This window comes from Colobus angolensis, unplaced genomic scaffold (genome assembly GCF_000951035.1).
Source record: "Colobus angolensis palliatus isolate OR3802 unplaced genomic scaffold, Cang.pa_1.0 Scaffold96, whole genome shotgun sequence".
Classification (NCBI taxonomy): Eukaryota; Metazoa; Chordata; class Mammalia; order Primates; family Cercopithecidae; genus Colobus; species Colobus angolensis.
Genome location: NW_012123598.1, coordinates 1,661,466 through 1,674,741, shown reverse-complemented (window position 1 = coordinate 1,674,741; position 13,276 = coordinate 1,661,466).

Genomic DNA, 13,276 nt, shown 5'->3' with positions numbered 1-13,276 from the left:
CAGAGACCTTGCCTGTCTTACTCTTGGGTGTAACACCAGAGTGTTCTACGCTCTGCCTACAACAGGGCCTAGCATCTAGGAGGAACTCGGCCGTAAAGGATATGAAGCATTGACTCTACACCATGCATTATGACCTTTGTTTTATTCTGTGAACAACCAGATGAATAGGATGGTTATTATCTCTGTTTTATAGAAGTGACAATGGGGTTGGGGGTAGGGGAAGGGACAGCATTAGGATAAATACCTAATATAGATGATGGGTTGATGGGTGCAGCGAACCACCATGGCACGTGTATACCTATATAACAAACCTGTACGTTCTGCATATGTATCCCAGAACTTAAAGTATAATAAAAATAAATTTAAACAGCGACAATAACATGACATCTTTAATTGCTATTTTTAGAAACCTGCCAGCCTAGACTGTATGGCCGTGAAAATGTCCTTCACATAGGGAGACTAAATAAAGATGTTTCCAGTCAACAGGTGAGAGGATTTGCTGCCAGCAGATATGCATATCACACAAAAATACCTAAGAAGTAGTTTATCAGAGGAAAGGATGGAAGTGTGTCAAGAAATAAAGAGCCACAGAAATGGTCAGTATGTGGATAAATGTAAAGGAAAAATGACTCTTCACATCATCTTGTGGAATTTATAACATACAGAGTAAAATATGAAGACAGTAACAAAGGAGGAGAGGAAAATACATAAAGCTGAAGTCAAAGATGAGTACTGAGGCCGGGTGCAGAGGCTCAAGCCTGTAATCCCAGCACTTCGGAAGGCTGAGGGGGATAGATCACCTGAGGTCAGGAGTTTGAGACCAGCCTGGCCAACACAACAAACCCGTCTCTACTAAAAAGACAAAAATTAGCCAGGTATGGTGGCAGGTGCCTGTAATCCCAGCTACTCAGGAGGCTGGGGCAGGAGAATCGCTTGAATTCCAGGAGGCGGAGGTTGCAGTGAGCCGAAATCGTGCCACCGCTCTCCATCCTGGGCTACAGAGCAACTCCATCTCTAAATAAATAAATAAATAAATTTTAAAAATCAATATTCAAATTTCTAGGATAACCATCATAAGACTGAGGGATATATAACCAAAAAGTTAACAGAAATTAAATATTTATTCAAAAGATGAGAACACATGGACACACAGAGGAGAACCAGAGACACTGGGGCCTATCGGAGCGGGGAGGGGCAGAGGAGGGAGAAGAGCAGGAAAAATCACCAATGGGTACTGGGCTTAACCCCTGGGTAATGAAATAACCTGAACAAACCCCCATGACAAAAGTTTACCTATGTAACAAACCTGCACATCTACCCCGAACTTAAATTTAAACCAAGATAACAAGAGAAATAAGAGAATGGGAGACAAATGGAACAAATAGAAAACAAATAAGATGGTGTGCTGAAACTAAAATGAGTCAATTACATAAGTGTGAATGGACTGAATATTTTAATTGAAGAATATCTGTTAAACTAGATTAGATACAAAAAGGCATACTTTAAATATAAGAGCATAAAACATTTAAGATAATGAAAAAAATATAGTATAAAATCCCTAACCTGAAGAAAAGTAGGTACAGTTGTATCACGTTCAAAGTAGATTTTAACGCAAAATTAATCATTAAATATAGAGGACATTTTATAAGAAGATCATTCCCATATGAAGGTATAATAAGGCTAATCTGTATGTACCCAACAGTATAACTTCAAAATATGTAACACAAAAATACAGTTAAAAGATTGATTAGTTGAAGATTTAAACACACATCTCAATAACTGGGGGAACACACAGAAAGAAAATGATCAAGATACAGAATATCTGAACCACATAATTAACCAACCTGACCTAATTGGTTGAACAATTAGAACAATATACCCAACAAATGCAGTAAAAACACTTCCGTTTTTGTAAATGGGAAGAATGCTGCATCAGGCACCTCAGAAATGAGGTTATCCAAATGGCCAAAATGCATGACTCATTGGAAAATTTAAATTAAAACCACAATAAGATACTACTACACCCAGCCCAGGCACAGTGGCTTATACCTGTAATCTTAGCACTTTGGGAACCCGAGGTGGGCAGATCACCTGAGATCAGGAGTTTGAGACCACCCTGGCCAACATGGTGAAACCTTGTGTCTACTAGAAGCACAAAAAATTAGCCAGGCCTGGTGGTTCACAGCTATAATCCCAGCTACTTGGGAGGCTGAGGCAGGAGAATTGCTTGAGCCCAGGAGGCAGAGGTTGCAGCGAGCTGAGATTACACCATTGTACTCCAGCCTAGGTAACAGAGCAAGACTCCATCTCAAAAAAAAAAAGATAATACTACACCTACGTGAAGTGACTGAAATGATTAGGGCTGATATTATCAAATGTTGTCAAAGATGGGGAGCAACTGGAACTCCCACATGTTACTTGTGAGAGTGTGAAAGCCACTTTGTAACTGGCCTAAGCAAAACATTCATTGTAGTTCAAATGCCTGCCTCTGGACAGGAAGGAGCTGAGCAAATAAGCCAGAACAGAGAAGACACCTGATCTAACCAAAACCTTAATCCTCAGTGCATCACTCCTGCTACAGTCTAAATGTTTGCGTCCCTCAAATTTTATAGTTGAAACCTAACCATGAATGCGATTATTATTCATGGTAGAGTCTTATTATTATTAAGAGGTAAAGTCTTTAAGAGGTAGTCGTGATGGAGGAAGCTACATGAATGGGAGTTGGGACCTTACTCAAGAGGTTGAATGGAGCAACCGCATCTCGTTTTGCCCTTCCTTCCCTTCACCATGTGGGGATACAGCAAGAGGTGCCATTTACGAAGCCAACAGCAGGCCTTCAGACACTGAATCCACTGGCACTTCAACCCTGGACCTCCCAGCCTCTAGAACTGCAAGAAATCAATTTCTGTTCTTTATAAATTACCCAGTCTAAGATATTCTGTTATAGCAGCAGGAACAGACTAAGACAACTCCCTAAATGCAAAAAAAAGACCGTCTAGGAAAGTTTCTGCGCCCTTCTCTATCCTGTGATAGGCCTTCAAAACATCCCGGTCAAAAAGACTCAAACTCTGCCCAGAGTTTGCTTTCTCTCCTACACCAACCAGATAGCAACACCCAAGACACACACTGCCCCTAAGACCGAGGGAGTTTGTTTTTCTGGTTTGTTTTTTCAGAGGGAGTCTCACTCTGTCACCCAGTGGCACGATCTCAGCTCACTGCAACCTCTGCCTCCCAGGTTCAAGCAATTCTTCTGCCTCAGCCTCTCAAGTAGCTGGGATTACAGGCATGTGCCACCACCCCTGGCTAATTTTTGTCTTTTTTAGCAAAGATGGGGTTTTGCCATGTTGGCCAGGCTGGTCTCAAACTCCTGACCTCAGGTGATCCACCAGTCTCAGCCTCCCAAAGTGGTGAGATTACAGGCGTGAGCCACCGCACCCGGCCACTGATTGTTTCTTTCAGTGATTAGGGGAAGGGGGAGAAGGGAAAAGATTTATAAATACAAACATCTTTTCACTTAAAACGCAAGCACTTATTTCTATAAGAAAACCAGTAATATTCTGAAAATACGAACTCCTCCTTCTGGTAAACTAAGGATCAATTAATTGTGCTGAACCTAGCTCTTAACGTCTTGTTTCCCACCCCTGAGAAAACTCAAGGCAAGAATAAAGGAAGAGAGGAAGTGGTGGTGGTAAACATTGACTAGGGTTTCCGGATTCAACCAGCAAAAATACAAGATGCTGAGTTAAATTCGAATTTCTGGTAAACAATTAATGGTATTTGGGATATACTTAGAAAGTTATTTGTTGTTTTCTTAAGTGCAATTCCATAGGGTGCTGATTCCAGTTTAATTTTAATTTTGGATACACAAGAGTGATATTTGGAACATACACATGCCAAAAAAAATTTGTTGTTTATCTGAAATCCTGACTCAACTGGGTATTTTCTCTGGCAAACTTATTTAGACTCAAGATCACTCGCTTTCATCCCACCCCAGAAGGAAGGATGCCATCAGCACCTGACTTATCTGCCTTACTAAAACAGTGACAGCTGGCCTAGAAAAGTTACAGTTGCCTGATGGTACTTACCAACTTACATTCAGAGGGTTCACCTGAAATGTGGATAAAAAGAACACTGAGGTGAATTGGTCACAGTCAAGATCAAAGACATTTGAGAGATGGGAACGGGGGAACTAATCAGGGAGAAGGGGTAACAAAGAGAGAAAACAGAAGTCAAGGCTGAGTTCTGCCCATCACAATGTTGGCCACCAGGCAGCTAACGGTGATTGAGACGGATCTGCCGCTATTCCCCTGTAGAACCTGGTCCGGCATGTGTGCTGGGTCATCTCAAAATACCAGGTAGCATTGAAGGCAACAGAAAGACAGCAGAACAAAAGACTTTATTTTTTTGAGATGGAGTTTTGCTCTTGTTGCCCAGGCTGAAGTGCAATGGCTCCATCTCGGCTCACTGCAGTCTTTGCCTCCCAGGTTCAAGTGATTCTCTTGCCTCAGCCTCTGGAGTAGCTAGGACTACAGGTGCACACCACCACATCCAGCTAATTTTGTATTTTTAGTAGAGACAGAGTTTCACCATGTTGGTGAGGCTGGTCTCGAACTCCTGACGTTAGGTGATGCCACAGGCCTTGGCCTCCCAAAGTGCTGCGATTACAGGCATGAGCCACGGTGCCTGGCCCAAAACACTATGCTTGAAGCTACTGGTGTGTGAACCGCCCCGCCCCCATGTCTCCCAAAGAGAAATCTCCATAAGAGATGTATGTTAGGACCTACCCTGGCAGCCCAAATTCATTGGACTACTCCAGAAACTGTTGGAGAAAAGATGGAGAAGGGCACACAGAGGAAAACTTGAAACATCATGGAAAAAAACCCTTTCAGGTATTAGCAGGGAGGGTAAAGACCAGGGAAAAAGCTTATTTGAGATTCAAATGGCATTAAGGCATCATCGAACACCGAGTAGAAGCTGAGCAAGGGGACCAGGCACGGTGGCTCACACCTGTAACCCCAGCGCTTTAGGAGGCCGAAGTGGGCAGATCACATGAGGTCAGGAGTTTGAGACCAGCCTGGCCAACATGGTGAAACCCCGTCTCTACTAAAAACACAAAAATTAGCCGGGCGTGGTGGTGGGCATCTGTAATCCCAGCTACTCAGGAGGCTGAGGCAGGAGAACGGCTTGAACCTGGGAGGCAGAGGTTGCAGTGAGCCGAGATGGCGCCACTGCACTCCAGCCTGAGAGACAAGAGCCACACTGTCTTGAGAAAGAAAAAAAAAAAAGTTACTCCATGCTGCACTTCTTTTCTCATATGTCTCTTGTTTAAATTTTTAAACCAAGGAGACAACAACTGAGGTATCACATTAGCCATCAACAACTCCTCCAAGATTATAGGGTTAGGTTCCCATGAGCCTCTGGTCACATCTTCATCCACTAGTCAATACGTAACCTCGTTTTATACGTGTCTCTGTTTAAGGACACCTAATTGAATACATATTGTCGATTCATTAACACTGAGCCCACCGCCACCAACACTGTAGCTCATGCCCGAATGAAGCTCATCTAACACATGCATTGTCTTCAGAACTCACATCCCTTCTTGTGTGTAGAGCACCAGACGGAACTTCCACACTACACGAAGGGGCATTAAGACAGCAAAGTCACCAACAAAAAGCCCAAAAATGCAAAAATAGGGCCCTAAGTAGACCCACCAGCACTGCCTTCTCTGACCTCAGCTCGAATTTTTCCTGGCTCTGTGCACATCCGAATGACTTGGAAAGCTCTGCAAATATTGATTTGGGGGTTGCCAGCAGATCTGAGCAAGTAGATGAATTCCACAGACATGGAATCCACAAACAAAGAGGGTCGACTGTAATCAGGATGAAACACACTGGGTGTGAGACCCACATGGTGCCATGAAGTTACACAGCAAGGAGGCCAAGTACGTGGGACTCGAAAGGAAATTCTTCCAAACCTGAAGCATGTATCAGAATGAGCCAAGGAGGGCGGGAAGAGGATTAGGAGGTAGAACGGTCAGTGAAAACAGCAAATGCAAAAACCCTGGAGGAGAAAAAAAATACAGGAACAGAGAAATTCAGCTAGAAAGTCTCACACAACTGCGGAATCCCCTTGGTTGAGGAAGTGGAAAGCTTCTAACTGAAGAAGGAAGCGTGTGCAATCAATTCCTGCTCCTGAGTAAGAAAACACCAGCAGGATACAGTGGAGGGAAAGGTCCCAGAGAAAGACGAAGCCCTAGCCCAGAGAGAGGAGACATCTCTTACCAACCGGACTTCGAATCGCACACGAGTTTCCAGAGGCTCTGACTCGGGAAACCCCCACGGAAGTGGTCACTGCCACCCTTCCTCACCTGTGACCAGCCCTTGGGTCCGTCTTCCTCCTCTTAGCTGTGTCTCAGGGCCTCCTGGTTTATAGCTCTCTTCCCGCTCCCTTTCCCCAGCACAACCCGGGATCAGTTGAGAAGCCAAGACTCAGCTGGAACGTACGAGCTCTGGCTTTTCTCCTCCAGGTCTAGCTAATCACAGGCTTATTCAGGCTGGGAGGCAGAACTGGGTTTCTAATTAAAAACCATACTGTCCTGAAGTAAAGGGAGCCATCCACGCCGGCAAAGAGCCCCAGATGTGAGTAATGCCTGTGACCACCCCTCCTACCATCTGGGAGATCTCACAGGGCAATGAAAGATGAGAGGGAGAACGAGTTCGTGAGACATTAAAATCACTGTTGCCGCCACTTCCAGGACTGTTTCTTCTTCCAAATGCAGGAGAAGTGCTCCTTCATCCACTCCATCATGAACACAAAGGATTTTCCACGGAAGTCAGAAACAAGACAAGGAGAGTCGTAACTCTGCTGCTATTCAACATTCTGCTGGAGATGTCAACCCATTCTATCAACAGGGTTAGCTAGTTTTAAGCTCAGGTTACAGGATTTAAACTGGTAATTGGAAAGCAATTAGCGAGAGGTATAATAATTGAAAAGCAACAGGTAAAACTATATTTGCAAACTTGATTACCTATCTGGACAATGCAAAAGACTGCATGAGGAAACTCCTAGCGACAAGAGAAATTGGTAATACAGCAGGTAATGAAATAAGTATTCAAAAATCAATAGACTTCAAATATGCAAACAAAAATAAAACAGTGGAAAAAAATACCCCTATTTACTGTAGCAAAAAAAAAAAAAGGAAAATAAAATGCTTGCTTAAAAACTTAATATCCAAAACTGACATAAGAAAAACTATAAAATACAGGTCTACAAGACCCAAAAGCGGACTTAAGCCTTAAAGAAATAAATACCACGTTTTTGCACGGAAAACTTCACCTCATAAATATATCACTTCTCTCTAACACAAATATATCAAGGTTTTACCTGGAGGTGCAGAAGTTGATTATAAAATTCAACTGGACAAATCGAATTTGTAGGAATGGCCTGGAAAATCCTGAAAAGAAGGAGTAAGGAAGAGGGACTAAACCTAGCAGATATTAAAATATACCATGAGGCCTTTATGATTAAAATATAGTATTGGCACATGTGCAAATAGACTGAGCAAAGGAACAGAGTGGAAAATTCAGAAGTAGAATTATTAACATATACAAATTTGATAAATATTGCAGCACTCATAAGTGAGGGAAATTGATTTTTAATAAGCGTGGTGATGCTAGATCTGTTTCCTACACCACAGAATAATTTTCAAGCACATCAGAGATTTAAATGCATCAATAAAACCTGAGAGGCATCAGAAGAAAACAATTGAATTCCTCTCAAACTTGATGGTGGGGAAAGCTTTCTTAGCAAAGATTTCAAATTCAAAAGCAATTAGAGAAAAAATAAACAAATTTTATTACAAATGTTTTTTAAGCATTCATAACAAAAGATGTGTTAAGCAAGGTAAAAAGACAAACTATAAACTGGTAAATATATGTGCAACTTATATCAGAAAGCGTTTACATGCCTAACTTTTTTTTTCTTTTTTTTTTTTTTTTTAGACAGAGTCTTGCTCTGCCACCCAGGCTGGAGTGCAGGGATGACATCTCCACTCACTGCAACCTCCGCCTCCCGGGTTTAAGTGATTCTTCTGCCTCAGCCTCCCAAGTAGCTGAGATTACAGGCATGTGCTCCCATGCCCAACTAATCTTTCGTTTGTGTGTATATTTTTAGTAGAGATAGGGTTTCACCATGTTGGTTAGGCTGGTCTTGAACTCCTGACCTCAAACTGTCCACCTGCCTCAGCCGCCTAAAGTGCTGGGATTACTGGCCTGAGCCACCATGCCCAGCTTATATGTCTGTCTATAAGAGCTTTGAAAAATTACCAAAATGAAATGGAGAAACTAATAATTGTTTGTAAGCAAAGAAATGCCAATGACTCTTGACCATCTGAAAACATGCTGAATCCTCTATATAATAAAAGAAATGCAAGTTCAAAATTATATGGAAGTCTCATTACTTACTTATGAGATGGCCGAAAATCCTCAAAGTTTGACAACACACTCTTGGCTATTTCCTGTAAACCTCATGAAAACTATTTTACCTTTGATTTTTCTCTCTGCTGATGTCTGAAGACACATCATCATACCCTTTGTGAATATAAAACTCATACATAGCCTGGGCTTGATGGCACGTGCCTGTAATCCCAGCCCTTTGGGAGGCTGAGGCAGGAGATCCCTTGGGGCCAGAAGTTCAAGACCAGCCCGGGCTGTTTAACATAGTGATATCCCCGTCTCTACAAAAAAAAAAAATTAGCCATGAGTGCTGGCATGCACCGATGGTCCCTGTTGTCAGAGGCATGTGAAACAGAGCAACTCCATCTTGAAAAGGAGCTGGTTAAACTGAGGCTGAGACCTCTTGGGCTGCATTCTCAGATATTTAAGGCATTCTAAGTCACAGGATGAGATAGGAGGACGGCAAAAAATACAGGTCATAAAGACCTTGCTGATACAACAGGTTGCGGTAAAGAAGCCGCCAAATCCCACCAAAACCAAGATGGCCAAGATAGTGACCTGTGGTCGTTCGTCCTCACTGCTACACTCCCACCAGCACCGTGACAGTTCGTGGCCTCTGGTCATCCTCGCTGCTACACTCCCACCGGCACCGTGACAGTTTATGAATGCCATGGCAACGTCAGGAAGTCACCCTATATGGTCTAAAAATGGGAGGCATGAGTAACCCACCTGTTGTTGAGCATATCATCAAGAAATAACCATCAAAGTGGGCCACCAGCAGCCCTCCAGGCTGCTCTGTCTATGGAGTAGTCATTCTTTATTCCTTTATTTTCCTAATAAACTTGATTTCACTTTACAAACTCGCCCTGAATTCTTTCTCGCACGAGATCCAGGGACCTTGTCTGGGGTTCTGGACCGGGACCCCTTTCCTGTAATGCCGTTTACTCGAGAGGCTGAGGCAGAAGATTACTTGAGCCCAGGAAGCCAAGGCTGCGGGGTGAGTTATGATTGCACCACTGCACTTCATCCTGGGCTGTGGAACGAGACCCTGTCTCAAAAATATATCAATAAGATAAAATTGAAAAAAATGTAAAACTCCTACATAAAAACTGGTGATATTCCATCATGAGTTGACGCAAACTTGATAAAGTTGGTTATCTTGTGGGTTTTCTCCCCAACAACTATAGGTGACTTTTTTTTTTTTTGAGATGGAGTCTCGCTGTGTCTTCCAGGCTGGAGTGCAGTGGTACAATCTCGGCTCACTGCAAGCTCTACCTCCCAGGTTCACGCCATTCTCCTGCCTCAGCCTCCTGAGTAGCTGGGACTACAGGTGCCCGACACCATGCCCGGCTAATTTTTTGTATTATTAGTAGAGACAGGGTTTCACCATGTTAGCCAGGATGGTCTCGATCTCCTGACCTGGTGATCCGCCCACCTCAGCCTCCCAAAGTGCTGGGATTACAGGCGTGAGCTACGGTGCTCAACTATAGGTGATTTTTTAAAAAGAAAATTCCTCAAGCCAGTCCTTCCCAACGCCCCTCCCTTGTACTCTGCTGGTGAGTTTTCCTTTTCCCACAAGCTCTGTCTCTGGGTCTCCCTGGGACTCAGCCCATTGGATGTGGGCCCTAGACTGGGCCCTGATGATCTTGAGACCCTCCTTTTGCTCGATACAATTCTATCTCAAGTAGAAGAGATGAACATGTAAACAAGATGAGCCAATGAATGACTCTTGATGTTTCCAAATGGGAAGTGGCTCTTTCGGACTGAACACAGTGTTAGCCTTCCAAGGAGCCTGGGAAGCCCTCGAAACAGGTAATTTTCTGTTACTTGCTCTTCTAGACCTAAAAGGCAAGGGAGAGTTTCCTTTACAAATTGGAAGCACCTGTAGGATCAAGACCTGCAGCCCATTCATTCTGAATCAAGGGAGTTTAATGCCTTCCAATCGGTGCAATGCAGAGGAATTCTAGTGAGCCAGCCTCCGCCAATGGGAAGAGAAGGTGCCAATTGCCTGAATTCCCCGGCACCTATAAGGGTTGCGGGGTGGGGCAGACCAGGTGATGTCTGCTTTGGGAGATGCTTTGGACAGGAAGGAGCCAGCAAGAATAATTCTCTGCAAGGGTGAGTTTTGTTTTGTTTTGTTCTCTTCTCTTTTCCTCATCACCCACTTCCTTACAGTCACAATGGCTAGACCCTTGAGTTGGCCACACCCGGTGGGTCCATATTGAAAATCAAAAGTGAGAGCTAGAGATTCAACTGCAAACATTACCAGCTCTCATTCAGAAAATCCTTGCCCATCTCTGAAACTCAGCTTTTCTGACCCTGAAGTGAAGTCCTAAATTCCCAAGTTTTCTTTCAGCTCTGAGGATGGGAGAGCCAGGAGACTCACAGCACTAGCAAAATTCTAAGACCTGAAAGAGACATCGTGAGGTCTCCAGGTGTCCAGAGGTCTAGGGTAGCCACTGGCAGATGCAGTCGGAAAAAAATCAAAATGCGCTGTAGACGTGAAGAAGAAATCGTGAGGCACAGAGAAGAAAGCTGCAGGATTCAGCAGCACTGACTTTGACACTGCCCCTCTGCAAATATTCCTTCTCAATAAACGCAGGTGTCAGTCACCCACACGGCTCAGCTCATGGGCTTAGGAATTCGGTCAGGTTCCAACTGCTGGTTTCCAACACTCACAGCTTGGGCTGAATTTACTTAACTTAGTTCAACTTCCGTTTTCTCCTTTGTAAAATGGACGGAAAAGGATTCATGGGATATAATTCTTACCAAAACTTAAAGTTATATGGACTCTAGGGTGATCAAGACTCGACCACAGAACCAGATGGAGATGACAGACTTTTGTCTTTTAAAAATGTGTACCCATTAGAATAGCGATGTTTAAAATGGAAAATAATCCGTGTTGGCAAGAATGTGGAGAAAATGAAACTTTAGTGCATTGTTGATAGGGATGGAAAATGGAAAACAGTATGACGGTTCCTCCTGCTGACCTCAGGTGATCCACCTGCCTCGGCCTCCCAAACGGCTGGGATTACAGGTGTGAGCCACCACACCTGGCTTGCTTTTTAATGTTTAATTTTTCTGGGTACATAGTAGAAGTATATATTTATGGGGCACATGAGATACTTTGACACAAGCATGCAATGCATAATTACCACATCATGGAGAATGGGGTATCCGTCCCCTCAAAAATTTATCCTTTGTGTTACAATCCAGTTATACCATTTTAGTTATTTTCAATGTATGATTAAATTACTATAGACTATAGTCACCATGTTGTGCTATCAAATACAAGGTCTTATCCTTTCTAATTTTTTTGCCCATTAACCATCCCCCACTTTCCTCCCCACCCCCCACAACCCTCCCCAGGCTCTGGTCACCATCCTTCTACTCTCTATATCCATGAGTTCAGTTGTTTTGATATTTATTTTTTAGAGACATGCTCCAGCTCTGTCACCCAGGCTGGAGTACAGTGGTGTGATCTCGGCTCACTGCAACCTCCACCACCCGGGTTCAAGCAATTCTCATGTCTCAACCTCCCGAGTAGCTGGGATCACAGGCGCCCACCATCACAGCTGGCTAATTTTTGTATTTTTTGTAGGGATGGGGTTTCGCTATGTTGGTCAGGCTGGTCTCAAACTCCTGATCTCAAGTGATCTGCCCACCTCAGCCTCCCAAAGTGCTGGGATTACAGGCTTGAGCTACTGTGCCCAACCTGTTTTAATTTTTAGATCCCAAAAATATGTGAGAACATGCAATGTTTGTCTTTCTGTGCCTGGCTTGTTTCATGTGTAAGATGATCTTGATATACTTCCGTAGGGGACGGAAGTATATTTTTCCCTCTCTCTGTCTTAATTGATCTTAGATTCATTGGCTGGAGCCTGTGCATTTGTTTCATGAAAGACAGATGAACAAAAGCACAGCAAACAAGTTTAGGTATGCATACCCATGGGAGTACTCAGCAATGAGTAACACTAAGGCGTGGTTAGAACTTAGGCTTATCTGTCATGCTAACAAAAGAACAATACATTCTTTTTTTTTGAGACAGTTTCACTCTGTCGCCCAGGCTCACTGTAACCTCTGCCTCCCAGGTTCAAGTGATTCTCCTGTCTCAGCCTCCCGAGTAGCTGGGATTACAGGCGCCCACCACCACACCCAGCTAATTTTTCTACTTTTGGTGGAGGCAGGGTTTCGCCATGTTGGCCAGGTTGGTTTCGAACTCCTGACCTGAGGTGATCCACCCACCTCGGTTTCCCAAAGTGCTGGGATTACAGGCGTGAGCCATCGCACCTGGCCAGAACAATGCATTCTTAGAAAAGTGGAAAGACAGATAAGAAAGACCTCAAATTCCTGGGATGGTAAATTGTGAGAAGGTAAAGGTGTGGGGGAAAAAATGGAGGATGAGGGCTGGCTCATAAGGGTTTGTTGTGTGGATTCTTCTGGTGCCTTCTCAGGGCTGTACGTGTCTGGAACTGTCTCCGGTGATTAACTTCTGTGTTTCCTGGTAGAGAAGGGGAAAGGGGGCACCTTTACAAACTGATGTTTTGCTTTTTGGCAAATCAAGGGAAGGCAGAGAATTTTTCTTGTGTCTGCTCCTTCTCAAGCACCTTCAGCTCAAAATAGTCCATTTGAAATATACAATAAATTATTATGAACTATAGTCACGCTACTGTGCTATCAAACACTACAACTTACTCCTTCTATCCATTGTATTTTTGTGCCCGTTAACCAACCCCTCTTCATCCAAACCCTCCCACCTGCCTTTCCTGTCAATATGTATCATTATCATGTACCAATTTTTTTTTTTTTTTTTTTTTTTT